The sequence below is a fragment of the Crinia signifera genome, chromosome 5 (assembly GCF_055691185.1).
Source record: "Crinia signifera chromosome 5, ASM5569118v1, whole genome shotgun sequence".
Lineage (NCBI taxonomy): Eukaryota > Metazoa > Chordata > Amphibia > Anura > Myobatrachidae > Crinia > Crinia signifera.
Window position 1 is genome coordinate 68,557,221 of NC_139221.1, and position 24,984 is coordinate 68,582,204.

At 39.2% G+C, this 24,984-nt stretch overlaps 1 protein-coding gene and 1 pseudogene across 5 annotated transcripts in view; one reads left to right on the forward strand and one right to left on the reverse strand.

The window, feature by feature from the left end:
- The window catches only part of SNTG1 (syntrophin gamma 1), a 577,365-nt gene that overhangs the window by 277,206 nt on the left and 275,175 nt on the right, over window positions 1-24,984 (reverse strand). For 3 of the 5 annotated variants that reach the window (XM_083187410.1, XM_083187408.1, XM_083187405.1), the window contains one exon: window positions 8,109-8,208. The exons of the other annotated variants lie outside the window; for them this stretch is intronic. The gene's annotated coding sequence lies outside the window, so the exon portion shown is untranslated. The remainder of the gene's footprint in view (window positions 1-8,108; window positions 8,209-24,984) is intronic. 5 annotated transcript variants of the gene reach the window in all.
- LOC146005701 (piRNA biogenesis protein EXD1 pseudogene) lies at window positions 23,668-24,440 on the forward strand (annotated as a pseudogene).

The window sequence follows — 24,984 nt, forward strand, 5'->3', positions numbered from 1 at the left end:
GTATTTTATCAAGGTTTTGTTCCAATAAGCATGGAAGGGGAGGGATACAGAGAAAATAAGAAGGGTGAAAAGCAAGCATAACCAAACTGTAGCCCTCCAACTGTTGTGAAACTACAAGTCCCATCATGCCAATCAGAGCAAGATTTTTAGAGGAAAATAATAAGATATCCCATGCTTCAAGTAAATCGGACAGCTCTTGGAGTTTAAGGCCGTAGAGGGTATAGCTGTGTAGGAGTCCAAATCACCTCCGATTAAATCCAACTCTACTCAATGTTTTGTGTTAAAGGCTTAGGTCCAATAGCTCATCTGTGCTACTAAGCATGGTCAATTAATAAATCAGGGACTCAGTGTGTGAGTAAAAAAAAACATTTATTAGAAATAGACTTTAATAGAATATCATGTATTTAATGTAAAATAAAAAAATGTTACAAGGAAGAACACACAAGTCTGAAAAAATGAATGAGACTTCCTCAAACTTCTGAAAGTTCATTAAAAGTATAAAATAACAAAAATGAAATTCTTCTGAGAGTTTTTATCCAGCAAAATGATGTTGTGTCTGTTTACAATGTGCCCCATGGTAGAGAATGTCATTTCCAACTTGTAAGTGGTACCAAAAATAGATATTAACAACTTTACAGCATGCTGGTACCTGTACTGTGTATATACAGTACAATAACAAAGTCTGGGCTATTATTATCTTTGTAGTTTAATAAACCAACTGTATATATACCTGTTGAAGACTGGTTGGAATCCAGTCGAAATGGCTGTTGGGTCAGCCACTATACTGTTTTTTTCTACTGAACATGCTGTCATCTGCTTTAATACAATTTTTTTTCACTACAATATGTGAGTGCTGGTCTGTTCCTGTCCTAAACTGCTAGGATGGGTAAGTGCTATCTAACAATACTCTCTGGACCCTGCACCATCGAGATTTAAAACCATCCCTGATTGCTGTTTTTTCTAAGAAATATATATATATATATATATATATATAGACAAACTGGGAGGGACTAGCACTGCCACATAATACTAATACCGTACTGTTGGGGTGCCTTCACAACAGAAGCATGAAGAACCATCGGAAGGTGCTGCACTCCACAAATAAAGGCAAGGAGACAGGCTTTGGTGCAACGTTCAATGTATTTAATGTATTTGTGCACATTGCAGTATCTTGGAAAATGTCAGGGTGCAGAAATTCAGAAACTTGATGAGTGATGTAAATATGAGGTGCTTAGGTCTAATCTGCACAATATAAGGAGACATTTTTGACATAACATCGTACAGTCATTGTTCACTGTTAATTTAGAAATTCACTAATTTTATGATTTCCCTCTAGCTCCCCTACAAACAGAATTCTATTTTGGGTTACATTTATTAAACTCCTGTGTTCTAGCTGAGTTGCATCTTGGCTGGTTATGAGTTGCATCTTGGCTGCTCATGAATGTAAAAAAAAAAAATTTGAGACAGTACTATTTCCAAAAATATGGAGGAAAAAATACATAGTGAGGCTTAGTATTTTTAGAACCAGCACCGGGCTCCACTAGTAATCAATGGCACCCTTGGGCAGACAATGTAATCAGTGTAAAATTAGAGTTAATATTATATTTTACCTTTAAAAAACAGGTCACATAAAGCCTACCTGGCATGATGGTACTTGAAGAACCATAAGTACTAGCTTGCTGGGCCATAAAGGGTCTGCTGGAACCTGTGGTTCTACCTTTTAAACAAATATTACAATAAAGACAGTATATGCACACATTGAAAAGTAGAAGTTTAGTAAACAGCCAGACACACTTACATACATACGGTTGTGCTCATACGTTTACATACCCTAGCAGAATTTTCTGCCCATTTGTCAGAGAAAATGAATGATAACTCACAAACTTTTCTTTCACTCATGGTTAGTGGTTGGGTGAAGCCATTTTTATCAAACAACTGTGTTTACTCTTTTTAAATCATAACGACAACATAAACTACCCAAATGACCCTGATGAAAAGATTACATACCCTGGAGATTTTGGCCTGATTACATACACACAAGTTGACACAAACAGGTTTGAATGGCTACTAAAGGCAACCATCCTCACCTGTGATCTGTTTGCTTGCGATCAGTGTGTGTGTGTATAAAAGGTCATTGAGTTTCTGGTCTCCTGAAAGACCCTTGCATCTTGCATCCAGTGCTGCACTGACATGTCTGGATTGTGAGTAAGGCGAAAGCAAAAGAATTGTCAAAGGATCTGTGGGAAAAGGAAATTGAACTGTATAAAACAGGAAAGGGATATAGATAGATATAGAAGCAATTGAGATTGCCAATCTGCACTGTTCAAACTCTAATTAAGAAGTGGAGAATGAGGGATTCTGTGGAAACCAAATCACATTCAGGTAGACCAACAAAAATTTCAGCCACAACTGCCAGGAAAATTGTTCGGGATGCAAAGAAAAATCCACAAATAACAGCGGAAATACAGGACTTTCTGAAAAAAAGTGGTGTGGTTGTTTCAAGATGCACAATAAGGAGGCATTTGAAGAAAAATGGGCTGCATGGTCGAGTCGCCAGAAGAAATCCATTACTACACAAATGCCACAAAGCATCCTGCTTACAATACTCCAAACAGCACAGAGGCAAGCCTCAAAACTTCTGGAACAAAGTCATTTGGATTGATGAGACCAAAATTCAACTTTTTGGCCACAACCTTAAACGTTACATTTGGAGAAGAGTCAAGAAGGCCTATGATGAAAGGAACACCATTCCTACTGTGAAACATGGAGGTGGATTGCTGATGTTTTGGGGATGTGTCAGCTACTGGAAACTTGGTCAAAATTGCTGGCAAGATGAATGCAGCATGTTATCAGAAAATACTGGAGGAAAATTTGCACTCATCAGCCCAGAAGCTGCGCATGGGACATACTTGGACGTTTCAACATGACAATGATCCAAAACACAAGGCCCAGTCAGCCTGTCATTGGCTACAGCAGAATAAAGTGAATGTTTTGGAGTGGCCATCTCAGTCTCCTGACCTCAGTATCATTGAGCCACTCTGGGGAGATCTCAAACTTGCAGACTCATCCACAACCAACACAAAAGACTTCAAGTGAAAGAAAAGTTTGTGAGTTATCATTCACATTCACTGACAAATGGCCAGAAAATCACAAATTCTGCTAGGGTATGTAAACTTTTGAGCACAACTCTACATACATAAATACTAACTTATATTCCCAGGTAGCCCTTCAGTCCTCGGTAGAATGAATTTGTTACCTGTAAAAAAAAAAATACTCACCAATATCCACTGTAGGCTGGTCCTCTTCAGTCCATGTAGGCATCCAAAGGGATCAATTAAAAAAACACACAGATTATCCAATCCAATTGATCTGTAGAAAAAGCCATATATACACATGTGCTCTGTTACACTGACTTCTGATCATCCTTTGATTGCTGTAACTTGGAGACCCAGGAGCCAATCAGGGAGTGCCATGTAGTCACGCTCTCCTGATTCACTCCTGGATGAGTTCTGCAGAACTGTCATTCTAACAGTAATCAGCTGATTTTATGAATACAAATCACCATACAAAGTATCTGTGGGAACCTTGAGGTTAGAAATTACCACAAGGTCAGTTAAGTCAGGTAAGTGGTTTGATCACACACAATGACAAATTTCCGTGTTGTCCTGCTGCCTATGGAAAGTCCTGCCGAGTTTGACCAATGGTCTGTTGATTCATACATGTGTGTTTTGTTGCGATTTTAATTCCCATTTGAGCAAACAATGAGTGGTTTATGGTTTCTCACTGTTCTCAATGAAACCATTGGGTAATATTTAGTAGGATACAATAAACATTTCAAGCAGTTTGGGGGATGGGTGTGGGACCGGGACGTGCGGGCATCTCACACGCGTGCCCCATTGCCATGAATGGGATGTGCAACAATTTCACACGCATGCGCATCCCACCCTCAGTGAACAGCGCGCCTAGATGGAAAGTTGGCGCCGGCAGTATGAACAAGTGTGGCTCTATCTGTAAAAGGTGCAAAAAAGTTTGTTTTGATATTGTTGAGTGTTGGTAATTAGCTTACATACAGAAACAAGAGCCAACATGAAACAAACTTATTTACACATAATAGACAGAAGGCAACCTACAAATCACAACACAATACAAAACAGAAAATAGCATATGGATTTGACATCAATGCTACTCGAGTATTCAAATCATGCAAATAATAAACATAAAAAAATGTGAAAATGGAAGAAAAAGACAAAATAAGGGGATAAAGAGATATCAGGGATTGGACGGGATGCACTAACATCCAGGCCCCCACTTCGTTGCACATCGCCAGAAACTGTAGAGACAATTATCGCATATGCACTAACATATGCATTAATAATTTGCAAAGGGTGACTCTTGTGTTAAAGGTGAGGGAGTGTCCGCAGGGATCTGTGGGGGTCGGCTGTTGTTGCGTTAAGAAGCCCATAGGCTTCTATGGGGTATTACCAGCTTTTGCTGGCGATACCCCCCATAGTGCAAACCTGGCGTGCGGACTCTCCTGCATATGAAAATGCAGTATCCCGAAAACTGGCTTTTTACCGCATTTTTCAGTTAGTGCATCCCGCCCATTATAGTTTATGACATATGTGTATACTAAGATTCTCACACCGAAGTTCTTAATCTAAGGGGAAATTCAATTAGATGCTATAAATGACTGCAGCCTACTTGCACCCCTGGTGCTATTTACAGTAGTTACACCCATAAGGCACAAACATAAATCCCATATAATAAGCCTGTTTTGGGCACCACAACCATGTTAACATATAGCTCAAGGCTACCCTCCTTTATCACACCTGTTACATTTTTAGAGCTAATTGCATCACACACATAGCAAGCCTATTTACATGTACAGGTTTCAAACTATGGGGAGATGTATCAAACCTTCCAAACAGTGGAGAAGTTGCCCATGCTAGAAACCTGCTGCAGGTATCATTTTTAAAGAATGTACTTGGAAAATGATTGGTTGCTTTGGGCAACTTTCTACTTGTCTACTCATTTGATACATTTTCCTCTTAAATCCTAAACACTAATTTACTTGGGTGAGGTATATTAGGTTGACAATGTCAACACCAAAAAGTTGACTTGCAAAAGGTTGACATTGTAAAAAAGTTGATACAAGAAAAAGTCAACATGGAAAAGGTCAAAGCGTAAAAAGGTCTACATGAGTTTTTACATTTCTTTGGTGTCATTGTTGAGCAGCAAATATACGCAGCCTAGCAGGGTCTGAATAAGGCCCTTATTCAGCATAAGCATACTCCACCCTGTATGATAACAAAACACAATATAGCACAGTATATATTCCTTACCCATTTTAAGAGAAACCCCATAAATTGCTTAGTAACCGGTTTACACACAGTCATAATGCGCTGATATTTATTTACAAAAACAAAAAAACAAAAAGCACAATTCCTTAACCCCTTCCCGACATTTGACGTACATGTACGTCATGGTCGGGAAGTACTTCCCGACATTTGACGTACATGTACGTCATGACTTCTAACTGTCACTGCGTCTAGAGACGCAGTGACAGTTAGGTGATGTCTGCTGTCCCTGACAGCAGACATCCCCCCTCGCCGCCCAGGGGGGGCAGGGGTGCCCCCCCCGGTCGGCGATCGCTGTGATTGGCTGTTCAAATCTGAACAGCCATTCACAGCGTTTCCTGTGTTACCGGCGGCTAAGCCGCTCGCTAACACAGGGATCGGTGGTGATCGGTGCTGTCAGGTACAGCACCGATCACCACCGATGTGCAGCCCACCCCTCGCACCCGCCGGGCACTCACCCGGCAGCAGCAGCGGCTCCAACGGCTCCCCCGGAGCGTCTGGAGCGCACGCAGCGCTGCCCTCCTCCCCCCTCCCCCCCGCAGCAGCAGCAGCATCAAGCTGCTGAAAAAGGTGTACAATAAAATATATGCACTGAAAATATATGTATATATATATATATATATATATATATATATACATACACACACACATATATATATATATATATATATATATGTGTGTGTGTATATATATGTATATATATAAATATATATATATATATATACATATATACACACATATATATATATATATATATATATATATATATGTGTGTGTGTGTGTGTGTGTATATACCCCACCGATCGCCAGCCCCCCCCCCCCCTCCCACCCGGCAGCCCAAACCCGGCTGCCGCAGCGCCAGCACCCCTCCCACCCCCCCGCCAGCCGCAGCGCCAGCCCCCCTCCCAAAGCTGGTGACTAAAATGGGGTCACTTGTGGGGGGGTTCCACTGTATTGGTGCTTCGGGGGTCTTGCTAATGCGACATAGCACCCACCATTCATTCCGCCACCAAAAATCACTCCTTCCCTTCTGAGTCCTGCCATGCACCCAACTGGTATTTTTTGGTCACACGTGAGGCATTGCCGTACTCGGGAGAAATTGGGGCACAGATTTTGGGGTGCTTTGTCTCCTTCATTCCTTGTGAAAATAAAAAATTTTGAGCCAGAACTGCATTTTTGTGTAAAAAATTACATTTTTTTACACAAAAATGCAGATCTGGCTCAAAATTTTTCATTTTCACAAGGAATGAAGGAGACAAAGCACCCCAAAATCTGTGCCCCAATTTCTCCCGAGTACGGCAATGCCTCATGTGTGACCAAAAAATACCAGTTGGGTGCATGGCAGGACTCAGAAGGGAAGGAGTGATTTTTGGATTTTGCAGCACAGATTCTGGTTGAATGACCCCCGAAACACCCATACAGTGGAACCCCCCCACAAGTGACCCCATTTTGCAAACTACACCCTTCAGGGAATTCATCAAGGGGTATAGTGTACATTTCAAACCCCCCGGGGTTTCACCAATTTTGATACAACTGAGCTGTGAAAATGAAAAATTAATTTTTTTTATTTTCACTGCCCAGTTGTACCACAATTGGTGAAACCCCTGGGGGTTTGAAATGTACACTATACCCCTAGATGAATTCCCTGAAGGGTGTAGTTTGCAAAATGGGGTCACTTGTGGGGGGGTTCCTAACTTTTAGCATCTTATGGTGCCTAGAAACCTACATGGTGCCTAAAAAATAATCTCATAAAAAGGAGGCTCCAAAATCAAGTAGGTGCTCCTTCTATTATGAAGCCTGTGGTTTGGTCACCGTGCACACTAGGGCCACATATAGGATATTTATGAAAACAAAAGAATTGGGGGAATCAATTTTTAGTCACATTTCTCTAGTAAAATCTACTGTATTCGTTAGAAAAATGTATTAAAATTGAAACTCTGCAAAAAAAATGAAATTTTGAAATTTCACCTACACTTTGTTTTAATTCCTGTGAAACACCTAAAGGGTTAACAAACTTCCAAAATGCTGTTTTGAATACTGTGAGGGGTGCAGTTTTTGAAATGGCATCATTTATGGGGGTGTCTCACATACAAGTCCCTCAAAGTCACATCAGAACTGAACTGGTCCCTAAAAAAATCAGTGTTTGAAATTTTCTTGAAAATTTGAGAATTTGCTATTCATATTTTACGCCTCCTAGTGTCCAAAAAAATGAAAAGGAAGTTGAAATAATGATGGCAACATAAAGTAGACATATGGTCTATGTTAGTTATTAACTATTTTGAGTGGTATGATTATTTGTCTCACAAGCAGAAAATTTAACATTTTGCAAATCGCTAAATTTTCCATTTTTTCACGACATTTTGGTATTTTTCACAAAAAAACACAGACTGTATCGACCCAAATTTACCACTAATTTGAAGTACAATGTGTCACGAAAAAACAATCTCAAAATCACTGGGATAAGTAAAAGCAAAAAAAAGTTATCCCCACTTAAGTGAGACATGTCAGATTTTAAAATAGAATTTGGCAACTGAACTGGCACATTCACAGAGCAACAATCATTAACAGCATTATATGTAATTTAATTGTGCATTTTGTTACATGACATCGTTAGTGTTTAACTAAATGTGGTAGGAAGCTGTTTGCGAGACTATAATTACATTTCTGCCCCATTATAAATCTAGGCTTGCAGCTTTGGTCTACAGATTGCAAAGACTATTATTTGACTCAAGATAAAGCAAATGTGCTTACCTGACATTCTGAGCAGAAATGATTCATAAACAAACAAGCTGTGTAGGATGCAAACAAAACAATCTCGGGATTCAAGGCCAATTATTCCGTGGTCCATTCACTGTTGATCAATCAGAAGGTGCATATTAAATCATCGGCAGGGCAAACCCTACAGAGAAACTTTGTATATATTTGTAGTGATATACTGTATTTTGAATTAAATATGTTTTATTTTCATTTGCCAGTTTACATACTGTACCATAGTCCAGGTTGAGTATCCCTTATCCGAAATGTTCGGGACCACGAGCATTCCGCATAAGGGATTTTTCCGGTTTTTGAAATAATTTTTTTTAGGCGTACTTACCTGTCCCCTGGCGGTGCCCCGATGGTCCCTCGGCTCCCACGTTGTCCCCCGGCATCCATGGCAGGCCATCAGCACCGTCTCCGGCGTCTCCAGCGGTCCCAGGAGTGCATTGCGCAAGTTCCCAGGCGCACCGGTGAGGTCACCATCGCGCACTCGCGCAATGCACTCCTGGGACCGCTGGAGACGCCGGAGAGGATGCTGAAGGCCTGCTGTGGACGCCGGGGGACTTGGTAAGTATAAAAAAAGGGTTAGGGGGAAAAAATAAAAAATTTGAATTGTTCCAAAAAAATCACGGTTTTTGGAATAATTCGGATACGGGATGTACGGATACGGGATACCGTACCTGTATTACAAAATACTCAGCATGGAAATATAGATTATAATACAAAAAATCTTATAACATTATAAAACAAAAAAAAAACTGAAAATCTGCCTGTTTGTTACTTGTCTTGTTTTAGTACTCTGAACATTTGCAGAGTTTATATTGCCGCTATTTAAGTACAGAAAATCAAAATACAGATGGTGATTCAAGTTGGATCAGTCCCCATTTTATTCGCTGTAGAGACCGATGGTGTGGCTCTGCCAATGCCTATAGGCGATATGCATGTGCAGGGCTGTTGTGCGACTTGCTAAGCAGCGACCGACCGCTGCTTAGCGAGCGGTACTGAATTAGGCCCACAGTGCTTTAATGATCATGGGGTTTCATTGATCCTATTTTGTACTATACTGTAGCACAATAGTAACATCTTTATATTTACCATAAATCCAACAGTATAACAGCCCCTATAGAAACCTTTGGAGGTCATTAGGGAGAACTGCAAATATGAAGGATTCCCCGAATTTAAAAAGGAGGAAATCCATAAGATATGTCCAATATCTCCATTTTTAATCTTCTGACAGCAAAAGCAACCTCCAAAGGTTTCTATAAGTGATGTTATACTGTTGGATTTAGTATTAGGGAAGTGGAGGGGAAATTTTGCCTCTGCACAAGTGTCACTGTAATTTTGAGAAATTAGATTTCTTAATATATTTAGTTCCACAGTAACAGGAATAATTTATAGTAACGTATCAGTTTTATTTGATAGTGGAGGTACTCCCTAGAAAGTGATATGATGCAAGTAAAGAAGAAAGAAAAGAACTCTCTCTTTTTGGGGGGCACAACTTGTAAATTTTGTAGTTTTAAATTTAACTTTTATTTAGATATTTAATTAAAATATGGAGTAACCAACTACTGTTGGATTTACCAAGTTCAGGAATGGAAAGATGACCATGGCTGCTGTCATTATGTATGGCCTACTCTCGACAATTCTTTGGAGAGAAATCCTCTGGATCCCTCTCTGTCTGCCTTTGATAACATCTGAACATGCAGGTGGATCTACAAAAGCTCCAGCCACAAAAACTTGGTGTAAACTATCACTCTGCTTCCAGCTCTTCACAGGGATAGGCAAGCATGGGATACAATATCTGCATTTTCATTATGCTAATAAGATTGACTATTTCATACATACATAGCATCCACTGTACAATGCTGGATATGATAAATAAGCTCCTATTTGACAAATAGAAAAAAGAATGCAGCGCACATGTCTAAAATGCAGATTTGTCATCATAACCTTGTTCGGAAACATGTTTCAAGGGCATTAATTAGTTGGAAAGGGAATAAATGATACTTCACAATCCTAAAAAAGCAGATTTAGTAAATTGCAAAGAGCTATGTGGTCATGGCATCACTTCTATACACAGCTAACAATAAAGTGGGTTAGTGTTCTACTAAGAAAAATCCACCATTTTAATTTGCTTATTGGTATGATTTACTGAATACGAATTAACTATTGCATATAGAACAAATATAGGGGCTGATTTAGATCCATTTGGAAGGGCTGCAAACTTGCAACCCATACGATAATCGAACGCCCTTGCAAGTGCACAATATGCTGTGCACATATGTGAGCCATCTGCCCTACGGCCATTTGGAGCATGCAGCCGGCATTTTTTGGGAATTCCCCAGCGTCGGGAGAGAGGGGTGCTGACATCATTAGCGGCCTCCTTCTCTCCATTGAGAGCAGGGTGAAAAACCTTAGATGGTGATTGTCTGAATCAGGCACATTCAGGCCTGGAAAAGAGATAAACTGGAGATAAAGTGGAGATAAGGTAAAAGGAGATAAAGCACCAGCCAATGAGCTGTGCTTGAAAATGACAGTTGGGAGTTGATTGGCTGGTGCTTTATCTCCTTTCTCCTTATCTCCACTTCATCTCCAGTGTATCTCTTCTCCAGGATTAATACATCTGCCCCATACTGTACTGTAGATATTCATTCTTTCATTCTTTATACTGTAGGTATAGGTTCTTTGAGTTTAATAATACATACTCTGTAATTTGCAAGAACAGGTTTCATCTGCTAATCTTACCCTTTACATGTGCAAGTTTAGGATGCCCCAAACAATATCCTCTTGCTCCGTAAACAAATGATATCTATAAATATATAGACAAACTTGCTCAGGTATGTAGATCCCAGAGCTGGAATAAGATCAACTGGGCCAAAGTACTATGTGGGCATAGCCGCACCACATTGGGTGCCACCTGTGTTAGCTCCATAAACAGGCATGATTGGTACATCTTGGAAGCACTGACACATTGGGGGTTTTTCAGGTTGATTCCTTAAGATGCATATTCGCATCCTTGCCAGTCAACCTAACCCTGCCTTAGGAATGGTGGTACGATGACCCACCATTCGTGAGGCGCATTCCTTGGCACTGGTTGTGAATAAATGTTTTACATAAACATCTCTTCACAGCTTACAGGGGAACACCCACATCATTTGATGGTTGGCAACCATTGAATGATGTGGAACATGCATGCACATGTAACACTGATGAAATTTCAACATAATTAGATTGAAGATAGATAGATAGAATTCCTTTATTCGTCTCACAATGGAGAAATTTACAATTATTACAGCAAGGTTCAAGTACAGATAAGGGGGAAAATAGCAAATAAGATAAGAAGTCCAAACAATATAAATCTAGAATCTAAGAACATGTAGGTCTCTACAGACCATGACAGTTGTACATTCTGATTGCAGCAGGTAGAAAAGACCTGCGGTACCTCTCCGTTGAGCATTGAGGGTGAAGCAACCTATCACTAAAAGTGCTACACAGATCCGTCAAAATATTTTTGAGAGGGTGTGAAGCATTATCCAATAATGATGTTATCTTGCTGATCATTCTCCTCTCACCCACAATCTCTACAGAATCCAAAGGCATTCCTAGGACAGAACTGGCCTTCCTTACCAGCCTGTTAAGTCTCTTATTGTCGGCTGTTGAAACACTGCTGCCCCAGCAGACCACTCCATAGAATATGGCCGATGCCACTACACAGTTGAAGAAGGTCTTCAGGAGCGCTCCCTGCACTCCAAAGGACCTCAGTCTCCTCAGCAGATAAAGTCTACTCTGCCCTTTCCTATACAAAGCAGCAGAATTATCAGATCAGTCCAGTTTATTGTTCAGATGAAAACCCAGATACTTGTAAGTTCTTACGATCTCAATATCCATTCCCTGAATACTCACAGGAGTTGGGGGGGTATGCTGACGTTTCCTGAAATCAACTACCAACTCCCTAGTCTTCCTTGTATTGAGTTGAAGATGGTTCCCCTGACACCAAGTAGCAAAGTTCTGTACAAGTTCTCTGTACTCCCTATCTTCGTCATCTACAATAAGGCCCACAATAGCAGAGTCATCAGAGAACTTTTGTAGATGACAGGTTGATGATTGTGGACAAAACATCCCTGGTGGTTTATTGGTGACCTACATGGTAGGTCATGGCGGCTCCAGTAAATGTCTACTGGGTCTAGCACTCTGCTAATGAAAACTTCTAGTGGACCCAATAGCACTTTCAGCAGCAATATCACTAATCTTTCAGCAGCAATACTCTTAACTTTAAATCTCCCCCTAGTGCCTCACCCTAACCCTCCTTTAACACAGCCAAGCATCTCCTGCTGGTGTGTGCAGAATGCCAAGAATGTCACATGTCAACATTTAACATGCTAACACTCTGCACAAGCTGACAGGTTGATGTAAAAACGTGTATTTACACAGTTAAGATGTTTTGGCATTTTCTAATTTTCATTATTCCTGTGTAAATTCACAACATAATGCTATGCAAATGAGACAGCATCTGGGATTAGATTCATTACTTTGGTAAAACGGGCAATAAAGGTTATTTTCTTATGTTAATGCCTTATTTATGGATGTGATTATATGCTCAAAGAGCAACTTATGTTCAAATAATGTAAAAGGTGTTTAAGCCTTGATCCTGATGCTCCACAAGCATAAACAGGCTTTCATTATGGAAGAGTGCAACCACGGTTTCAGTGTTGAAACATTAATTAATAAATAGAATGTCATACAGAGCACACAATTAGAAAACGTGATACAGGTTTTGCTATTAATATTAATTACAGATGTAGCGACTCTAATCATTGAGAATTGGTGTGATCCCATCACCACACACATGTATCTTATTTACTCCTACAGTTCATAGAAACCCATTGAGTGGCGATGGCGTGGCACAAGTGTGACACTGTCACGGCAACAATGAGCAGGCCTATATCTGTAATATGTGATTTTAAATGAACTGTGACTTGTTTGGAATAACATAAGCTTACTGATACAACTAGAGTATGTCATCTTTGGTTCCATACCAAGGTGTAATTTCAATAAAATGTAGTACATGCTAATTTTTTTCTTATTATTGTAATTATTTGCCTGATTTCTTTATCAGGCAATTTATTTACAGATGTTTTATTTGTGGTAAAGTTTACTTGCTAATAATTGTTTTTGCTATCGCATCCAATCAAAAAGGCATTTATCGCAGATTTTGCTCATCATGCCTCCGGGCATGTGAAACAAAATCCCCAATTGTGCCAACTATCAGGGTTACTTGATTCATTCCCTGGAGATCAATTGAACTCCCCCCAACCAAAACCCCAAAAAACTAAGTTTGTTTCACTAATACTGTATGCTATCAGTATAAATGAACAGGTTTCCAGCATATTCATTTCGTAGACTGGCATAAGATCTAAAAACTTTATTTTTTAGTACTTCATATTGATTTTGTTTTACATTTTTATTGTTATTTCTTGTATTTATTCCTTGATTATACTTCTTCTTGAAACAAATCAGATAATAAATTGTTGAAATGGTATAATGGATTATAGAAATGGGTGACACAGTAGAGCCAATTTATGCTACTGAACAGTAAAAAGAATGGAGAAATTAATTGGTGAAAATTGAGTTTTTGACACAAAATGGGCCTGGTAAATACAGTTTTCAAGTTGTTCTCTTGATTTGTAATTGTTATGTCATTCTTCACAGTATTTCTAAATGTAATATATATATATATATATATATATATATATATATATATATATATATAATGTCCACTGGTAGTCGGCACTCACTATAATAGTGAATCCAGGTGCACTTCAAACGAAGAAGATAAACATCCAAATAAAGAGGCACTCTGATGTAGTGAAAAACAAACGGCTGTATTGTAGCGCCTACAATACAGCCGTTTGTTTTTCACTACATCAGAGTGCCTCTTTATTTGGATGTTTATATATATATATATATATATATATATATATATATATATATATATATATATATCGAAAGTGGGGGATGTGGTCCTTTTTCTGCACTGAGGTGTGGGCTGCACTTCTATAGTACCTTGCTGTTAATAAAGGTACCAAGTGGGAAAGATGGAAAGAAGAAGAAATAGAAGTGCGCTCTATATATTTCACCACTTTTGTATATCAATGATCATACTGTATGTATAAAAACTGTATTTATTCTGATTTTTTACAAAGACAAGATTCAATAAAAACAAATTAGTACATGACTCAATAGGTAATCCCACATTTAAATACAGTTTGTTCAGATGAATGTCAATTGATCCAACATCCAAGAGCAATTTTCTTTGGTAAGAAACCCTACGCGTTTAGGACTTCATCAGGGGTAGATATGGATCCAATATGAAAGGTACCATAGGAATAAATTTCTCCCAACAGTAGTTTTTTTTTTAAATCGCTGACCACGCCAGTCTTAGTAAAACCTCTGTCCTGCAGAGGTGTAGGATTTCAATAAGCCCGAAATTCTGACGATTATCGCTTGAAATAACAAAAATAACTGCTCAAAACAGGGGTCTCTTCAATGCATGTGCTGTTATAACACACGATTTGGAAGAGACATAAATCGTACTCCTGTGGGTGTGCAGCGAGGCTGCACTCCCACAGGAGTGCGATTTATGTATTTTCCAAAAGTGGTGAAATATATAGCGCGCACCTCTATTTCTTCTTCTTTCCATATATATATATTTTATACACTTTTCCAGAATACGGATGATTAAATTTCTTTCCATATATATATATATATATATGGAAAGAAATTTAATCATCCGTATTCTGGAAAAGTGTATAAAATACGCCACCACTTTACATGTAATTCCACCTTTACAGCGTACCAATTGCTATGTCCATACAGTCTTTCCTATATAGGGAAGACTGAAAGAAAATTCAAGGAAAGGATGGTGTTGCACATGACTCAATGTACTTAACAGTATACTGCTTTTTGGCTGTACAAATTACGTATTGCATAGCATTTATTGAGCACTAGTTATCAGGCTGTCAAAAAGATGGAACAACATAACAGTAATGGCAGTGCCAGCGGCTGTACCAACACTTGTGTTGCTCCTTTGAGCGCCATCAGGTAGCAACCATTATGCAAAACACTTCTCCCCATAAAGGTGAGGACCGGCTTTAGCCTTTTACTATGTAAGATATGACTCATCTTGAATTTAAGAACAATGCATTAAAGAAATCAGGGATTCTCAAATCATGGTACCCTAGATCATCAAACTGTTTCCAAGGCCCCCTTAGGCCAAATTTTTCTTGAGAAATTCAGAAAAAAATATTAAATTGTGTTTATATATCACAGTTATGTGGTGAGGGACATCATTTGCTTCAGTTTGTAAACATATGTTATTATTGGCAGCCACCAGCACTGGATTTGCCTGTTACATTGTCCATAAATAGTATAAATTGATCCTGGTCCACCAACCCAAGGCACTGAGGCACCCAGTTTGGGAACCACTGGAATAGGTGTGCAAAATTGAGAGTGTTATAAAAAGAAAATTAACATTTTTGTGGTTAAGCTTGCTAGTGGAAATAGAAGTATGTTGAAAAGGGATGAGGTGTGATAAAGTTCTAGGTGTCTGATGGGAGTCATAACATACAAAACATTGTGTGTGTCTAGAGCATATTTGTTCACACAGTTCACTCAACTCAGCCACTATTTTATTGTTTAAATATACCTAAGATGCCCTTACTTTAATCTCCCTTATTTGGCAGCTTATCTCTGCGCTCATTCCAAGCTGACTTTTCTTTTTAGGTAGGTGGTAAGGATATACACAAGGAATATTTTATACTTAGACTTTTAAAATGTGAATAATCACTTTTTTTCAGTTATAGCATGAACTATTATAATTCTAGAAGTTTGTGCCCTCAGCATGCAGTTAAGTATTTTTAGAATTTGCTCTAACACTATAATGTAGTTCCAGGCTTACTTCATTGTATAGTATCAACTGAAAGGACAGCCTTATCTATTAAAAAATAATTGGAATTGAGTTTATATCCCCAAACGTGGAGTCACTGATTCAACTCTCTATATCAATTATCATCCTTCCTAATAACCTCTATGGTTTATCATGAATTATTTAACAGTTTAGATCATGAAGAATGCTTTATCTTGGTCCAAAATATGCCATAGTCATGTGTCATTGTAATGGAGATTTGCTTTAATGTTACTTTTAAAGGTAAAGCCAATTAGGCATATGTAAATAATATGGGAGGGCAATCTTCTTTTGCTACATTAATTTCCCAATCCTAAAGAGTTACCATTATTAGCTATGGTGCGAACTTGGTCCAAAAGCATATGAGTAGGTTAATTGGCTTCTAGCTAAAATGGCCCTAGTGTGTGAATGTCTGCCTGACTTTAGTAGGGGAAAATTGTTTGTAAGCTCCATGATGACATGGAATTGATGCAAGAAAACTCTGTATAGTGCTGTATATTATTTAAATAGCGTAATAATATTACACTATGATTTGCTTAAACTAATTTAATAATGTTTATTTACATAAAACAAGAGAATAACAAATAAAATCCCCAAAACTGAAATCCAGATCCAGATAATAAATTCTTAATTCTTTAGTTTCATTTTTTTATATATAAATACCAAAAACAATTGTTAAGGAGATAAAACATTCAAATTAGAAATGTATTCTGTACCCTGGTGTTTATAACAATACAGGTTAAATGTAATAGGGTTTCATAATCCGAAAGTGGGAGATTTTGGGAGAATTTTCCCATTTTTTTTAAAGCGGCAATCATTTACACTGAAAAACCAGGTTGATTTCATGTAATTGATTGATTGCCGCTTTAAAAAAAATGGGAAAATCCTCCCAAAATGTCTCTCTTTCTGATTCTCCCACCCTATTACATTTTGCCTTACATGTCTAAAATCCTGGGAAAATGACTATTTGTAATACTGTAATGGCAACCAAAAATAGCACCAAGTACTGTAGGCTTTAGAAGCTAAATGCTGCTAAACAAAACTTGGACCTTCTCTACAGGATCTTAAGTGGATATCGTGGTGTTCTCATAAATCTAGCATCAATATGCCATATGGCATGCAAATCTAATAGGCCAGGTGTCTTTTTGCTGGACACTAGTCTATATACAGATGTGTCCACGTACATCTTGGTTTTACTGCACCATGTGTGGCACAATATGGCACACCTTGGACTCTGCAAAAGTCACGTTCTACTGCTTTAGAAATTTTTTAGACTCTATCTACTTGCTACATTTGGAAAAACAGCTAAGCCGTGTTTTACATGTTGTGACAAATTGAGAAAAAAAGCCAAGATGTATGTGGACACATCTGTATCTGTAATCTGAGTTTATACAAGTAGACCAGAACTTGTATAAATGTACTGTATGTATAAGGTTTAAGATTTAGTTGAACAAAATTCAAACTAATCAATGTAGTTTCCTGGTGTGCCCAAGTGGCATCACATTGTGACATTGCAACAAAGAACCCTGGCGCTAGTCTCACAGGACCTGATGTGCATAACGGCTTTTGGCATGATTACAGCAACAGTGTAGAGGACACAAATGTATGTTGACATTATATACAGAAGTAATATGACCTATTTTCCATTTAATAAAATATACATTGCAGTTGATGCAGTCACACAATTTATGCAACACAGAGCATCACAGCATCAAGACCGTGTTCTGTAAAGTTTCATTGCTGCTAATACTGTATTTATTCTCAATTGAGTCTACGACCTTTTTCTCAATAACTACTACATTGAAATGTACAACATTATTAGAGATTAGCTGATCTAGGCAACAAATGAAATTGTTACATGATACTAATGGTATTTTTATGCCCTCTGTGTAGAGATAGCTGTGCAGTAAATTAGACAAGTGGTATTCTAACTTCATCTGATGAGAAGATAAAGCTGTTGTAAGATAGAATGACTTCAAAGCTGGAAATTGCATCTGGGTTATGTGTCGTGTAAAGTTTACAGATGATGCTGCAATTTGTTTTGGCATTTAAGCTCTTTGTGCTTTAACCTAAATAATAGTAAAAAAAAAAAAATATTTATTACTTAATCATAGAGTTTGATATGTTTGCTAAAGGAAATTAAATTGTAATGATATATCTGCTCTGCTGTTAACACAATTGAAAAAGGTGGCTAAGACTGCCGCTGTTTGCTTTACTGGAACTAAATATGGAATCAGCAATGTTCTGGAAAATATGCTAAGATAGTTCTTTTTAAAGAATAAAAGTATCTTGGTAGTGAGAATGATAATGAAAGGGATTAATATAAAACCCAGTGTACACTAAAGAGGAAATTAAAACATAATTGCTATGGATTATGGAAACACATTTCAATTCAATATTGAAAAAAAAACCTCAAAATGTCTACAACATTAAAATACTTAAGCAAGGAAAACCAGGTAAAAAGTAAAAATATAATGCTAAAAAAATACATAAAATCTATAGAACTTTACTGTACTAAAGCACATACAGGTCCTCATTCAGGTCGCCTAGCTCCCCAGTGCATTTGCACAGGGGAGCGATGTTTTGCGACTGCGCATGCACATAAACAGCAGCCGCATTTTGTGAGTGGCCATGGCGAATTGATTGTTTGCCGGCCTCTCGCACACAGCAGTGCTGGTGGGGGGCTTGGGGCAGTGGGCCGTGGTCGCCCCTAGGGAAATGCCCAGCGTTTCATGGGCGTTCCCATGAAAATGCTGGGCATTCCCATGGTAATGCAGCCATTATGCAGGAGCGGGCAGCTGACATCACTGGATGCCCGCCCTCTTCCCATACAAGGTAGCCGAAAATCTTAGACACCAGAGAGTGTCTTAGATTTGAGAGCAGATAAGAAATCATTCAATGGTAGGCAAACACTGAATGATTTCCTCCCAGCATGCAAGCTGTATATATATGCAAAACTTCCATTTGCATCCATGTGGGGAAATTCAGCATGCAAGTGTGTGGCGACGGATGGTCATGCGGGAGGCGTTTGGTTGACTTGCAAAGCTGCAAAATTCAAAATCAACCTGAATGATCTCCACAGTGTATAGTAAAGTGGTTTTAGGGACTATGGGGGGTATTCAACATGTGCCAATATTTCCCGAAACGGTAAATATAGGCACTTGCCTATTCAATGCTGCCAATTCCGAAAGGATTGAAGGCAGATTCTGAGAAAACAGATTCGACATTAAAACAAACGGGCTCGGATTGTGGAATTCATGGCCATTTTCCTACAATCCGCAGCCGTTTTCGCCGACACAATCACTTTCCGACACTCGATAGCCAGAACATTGAGTTACGGCTGTCGAGTTTCAGTCGACCTGGGTGAAAACGACGTTCTAACAGTGGGAATGCCATATTGAATACCCCCTATGTATGATCATCAGGCACATTTTTATTGCCCATGTGAGGTTGCCACATTAATCGTTATTCATTGTCATCTTCATAATATATTTTATAATGCCTTCACCTCCTCTGTCTAAGTAGTAATAACAGGTTTGCAGCCTGCAGACTATGGCAATAAAGAGAAGAGGAAAAATACAAATGAGTCATTTCTTTGGGTTATATTCATCGCATTTCATATTTCTTCCACTTTCCGAATAGTGCTAAACCTGTAATTTAGCCTGGAATGCATCCCAAGGGCAGCCTGTAAATTTCATGTCAATTCTCAACCAGCTGTCGGCTTTCCTAAAGAATAGGTAAATGTTGCTTTGTGCAAGAATTCTGATAAAATCGACTACTTCTGTTTTACACAGAACATAAAACGTTCTCTTATCTCTGATCACAAAAAGGAGAAAATTAATAACAACTGGTCAGGACATTATTTTTTTCTAAGATAAAGTAGATCTAATGTCTAGCTCAATGTTTTATTGTGTAGTACAAACGAATCAACCGCATTAGGAACATAAGCAATTTCCTAATTGCAGGTGAACATTGGTTTAATGAACAAGTAGAAAATGATCTTCATACATGAGCTACCTAGTATATAATGCTGTTAACTTCACTGAACAATTTACAGATTAAAAACTAGGGTATGTTTTAATATATTTGTAGCATTTAAAAGTACTTGTTATACTTTTACATTTTTTATGTTTATTTTACATTTTTGGAATTGTTTTACTCTGCACATTTCTACTTATCACATATATACCTATACTATTTGCTCTAGCTAAAATGAGTTGCAGCAAACATGTATTGCTTTAAAAGATACTTCGAAAAGAGCCGCTGTTGCTCATCTAAATTTCCAAGTTGATAAAAGAATTAGGGAGATCTCCTGTTCTATGCATAAAAATTGCAGTAACGTTTTTTTAGGGGGTAATCCCCCTTTTTTACAGGGGGGGGGGGGTGTGTGCAATAACACACTGGGTCCAGGATAAGTTTCTGGATCCCTGCGTTTTCATTTCCACAACCACGAAAACACAGCATTTATCAGTGATTTTGTTTCTCCTGTCTCCGGGCAGGTGAAACAAAGTCCCCAATATTTCCAGATATTAGGGATAATTGTATCTACCACAAGCAGTGAGTAATTAGCAGTGGCAATTTATCATGACTAATTGAATTCACCCCTTATTTTATTACTTTCTGAAATTCACTGATTTCTTCCAGTTTGTGGACCTGATTATAAAAATTTATATTAATACCAAAACGGGTATGGATTGTTTGGTCGACCTAAAGATGGTCGACAGTCATTAGGTTGACATACTGCAAGGTCAACAAGGGTCTAGGTCGACATGGGACAAGGTCAACAGGTCATCGACACAAGCATTAGGTTGACATGGTCTAGGTCGACAGTCAAAAGGTCAAAATGGGGTTTTTCACTGTTTTTTTTACCCGAATGTTGACACAGTCAACGTGGACACAGGTTAAAATGCACTGCGTCCCCTCACACACTATTTTATTCTCCCACCAGGCCCTTGCTCAATGATACCTTGTGCATACTAGTATACCTTCTGCTTCTCACTTTAGTTAGACAGCATATCCTATTCCTCACTAATCTCATTTTGTGCTAGTCTCAAAAGACAGACATTTTTAAGAATTTAATAAACATTTTGGGTACCAGTCGTTTAAAGGACATTGAACTGTCAGAAGAAAGTGTGATATGCTGTAGTTGAGTTTAGAAAGACGAATGTAATTCACTTGCATGAGAGAGAGCAAATGATTCCCTCTACCATATTTCCTCTCTGTTTTTCATTGTGCTTTTTATCATTGATCCATTGGGATGCATTATTGATCCATAGTCATCTGAGTCTGTAAACAAAGCACATTGGAACTTGGCAAGGAGAAATGCTGCAGCTACTACAGACTCAAATACTCAGTCACATAATACATACAAGTGTCAGAATCAAAGTGATCACAGTACCTACCTAAGCTGAAATCGCTCATTTCAGCACTACCTGGTGCATTATTTTCCTATCACATTGCGGCTAAGACACATTTTTGGCAAGAAAGAAGCTCAGCGCTAGTAGAGTCTCACAGGACCTGGCACACCAAAAGGGGCTGTTTAGTGTGACTGCAGTAATGATGTATGAGGATATATTTGTAATAAGCTTCCTAAAGAGATATTACATACTGTATCAAACATTACACATATAAGGAATAAGGCAGTAGTGTCATAGGCAATAGCTAGGGATGTGCACCGGGCACTTTTCGTGTTCCGTGAAACACGTTGTGGGCCTGTATCTCGAGCAGTGTTTTGGATCTGTATCTGTTCCAAAACACCACCATTTTTGTGTTTCGTGTTTTGTGTATCGTGTTTTGGGTTCTGATTTTTTTTTTTTAAAAAGCATAAAAACTGACAAAATTGCAGAATATGTTTTTTTTTTTGCTCCTATGCTATTATTAACCTCAATATCATTAATTTCAACTCATTTCCAGTCTATTCTGAACACCTCACACCTCACAATATTGTTTTTAGGGCAAAAGGTTGCACCGAGGTAGCTGGATAACTATGCTAAGCCACACAAGTGGGCAGTACAAACACATGGCTCATCTAGGAGTGGCACTGCAGCAGCAGAGACGATGGCTGTTTGAAAAACTAGGCCTCAAAAAGCACATATTGGCAAAAAAAGGTGCAAGATGGAATTGTCCCACCCACCCTTATGTTGCATAAATAGGACATGCACACTTTAACGAGCCAATCATTTCAGCGACAGGGTCTGCCACACGACTGTTCCTGAAATGATTGGTTTGTTTGGGCCCCACACAAAAAAAGCAAGTCACCTCTCCCTGCACAAACTGGCTCTATAGATGCAAGATGTCGTCCTCATCCTTATCCAATTCATTTTGATGAACATTATCTTCTCCACATTTTGATGAAGGAACCTTCTACACTACTCACTGACCAGGTTCCCCGCTGCACTAAAAACTCTTTCAGAGTACAAAAAAGGATGAGTGGTATGCTGCGCTAAACAATAAAGGAATGATGTAATTTACCAATAAAAATTACTGTATATTTAATAAACACATTTGCAAAGAATTTTTACATATGTAGCATGCTCAACAATTAAAAAGAATACAATTTATAATAAAATTAATTAAAAAGAATATTGGTGCATTAGGGATAAATAGTCACCCATGTCCTCTGATTTTGACTTATCCAATGTAATGTTTACATCCAACCAAATTGGGTACGAATGGTAGGGAGTGTGGCAGTCTGTTGGTACCAATGTTTTCCAGGGTCCTCCAATAAATGGCGAGGTGGCGTTCCTCCAGTGGGATGGCAGGAGCTGTATGGTGTCAGCAGGTTGAATATGCCAGTCTCGCTAGTAGCCAGATGGTTGAGGATGTTCTTCTAGTACACAGAACGCATGGATGATTGTGGATAGATTTAAATTCCTTTCTGGTCATCAGGGGACAGCAAGGTCTGGGTGTCACAATTGTATAGCACCAATCCACCGACGCGTTTCGCTGTATAAACAGCTTTTTCCAGGTGTGTCAAGGTCTTTCAGAGTACAAACTGGAGGGGGGGGGGGGCAACTCAGGTAAATAAGTGCAAGTTTGACTTTGTTCAGGGGCTTCCAAACTGCCTTTTTGTCCTGCCACTATAGGTACGGACTGTCTGACATTTCTACTTGGATGCTGTGACCAAAGTAATCCTCCACCACAGTGATGGGAAGGTCCGGCATCGCAACCACCAACACCCTTTGACTCTCCTTGGGGATTTGTGATAAAATGTCTTTAGGAGGGTGCGGTTGTTTGCAGTTGCTGCCAGCGGTGTGTGCTGTGCTCGGTCCTGCGCCTGTAATATATGTTTAGCATGGACATAGTAACTGATACCAGCTTCCTAACGTAGGTCATTGGGAAGAATATCAAATTTACAAACACCAGTGGATGCTTTCAGGGTGTGCCAATGAGTATTGATGTGACCTGTACAATCACTTTAAGAAAAGTTAAGGATTTAGCAACTGGGGAAGAAGTGCCTGGAACAAAAATCCTCTTTTGGCATACCATTCTGAAAGTGGAAACAAGAAGAATTGTCTGGTCCTTCAAGTCAAGAGCCAGAAAATACAGCTAATGAAACAGATAAAACCTTATCACAAGAGAGCATTTAAGATGCTGGGAAACCTGCCGGGGAAGTAAGTGAGCCTGATCTACCTGCACCGTATGGGATGCATGACAGTATCGTACAGGCCATTAAATGGGCAGTTGAGGATAAAGATGCAGACTACAGTATGTTGTGATAGACAAGTTTCAGCCTATGCTTGGTCCTGCAATTCGACATCTGCAGAGCCAGAAAGTCCTGAGCTTAGGTGCAGTGGGACTGAACTTGTGTCACCATGGAAAGTTGTGCTGGCTGCAGGTGGCTACGAAAAGATGCGTTTATCTTTTTGATGTCCTGCTCTTGGGGCCTGGAGTTTTCAGAAACGGGCTACAAATGGTGCTTAAAGACAAAAGCATTCTAAATGTGGTCCATCACTGTCGCTGGCTGGGGATGTCTCGTCCCACCAATATAATACAGTAGGTACTGTAGATGTATACCTGTTCTTCATGGAAACTGGGGGCTTCCTTCCTAATCGTACGTGTTCAGTTAAGGAATGTTTGACTCGACATCTCAATGTGCCGTCTTCTCAAGTTTCATTCCTGACTTACAAGCAAACTTTAATAAAGGATAACCCCCAATATATGGCTTGATCGTCCAATGTCTACACATTTGCTGAAAGAATTGGCTCTGGAAGTCTTACACCACTTGGCTCTGCGTCTAGCACTGTTAGATGCCATGTTAGCTGAGTTTACATCATTGATTGATGGGTATTTAAATACATACAGCCAAGGAGCAGCGGATGATTTTGGGCCGCACTGAGATCTGCTCGGAGCTTCCAAAATAAATTGTTTTCCAGCAAGTTAGGTGAGCGGAAGCAATACACAAATAGATTGTCAATGGCTAAAGGTTTCTTACACGGGTCGAAAAGAGAAGCCAATGAATGGAATAGCTGCACTGCAGAGCTGCAATGGTGCAGAACCTACTGGCCAAATATACCCCCCCCCTTCCTTATTATATCCCCTTTAGTATATGCACTTGCACTTGAGTCAGGTGCATCACCGCTATTTTGCCTATGTCATTGGTGGCTGTGTAGGCTTGAATGGCCTTTTGGTGCTCCTCCATCCTCTGCAGCATATAGAGGGTGGAGTTCCAGCACATCACAACCTCTTGTTTGAGGTGATGGCAGGGCAGGTTGAGGAGCTTTTGCTGCTACTCCAGCCTTCGGCAGGCAGTGGCAGAATGGCAAAAGTGTCCAGCAATTTTGCGGGCCACCACAAGCATCTCCTGCAGGCTCCTGTCACTTTTTAGGTTATCTTCCGACGGCGCCAGGTTGTGTGATGCAGGGTGAGAGCGGCAGCAGCCTCCCGGAATAATATTTGGAATATCTT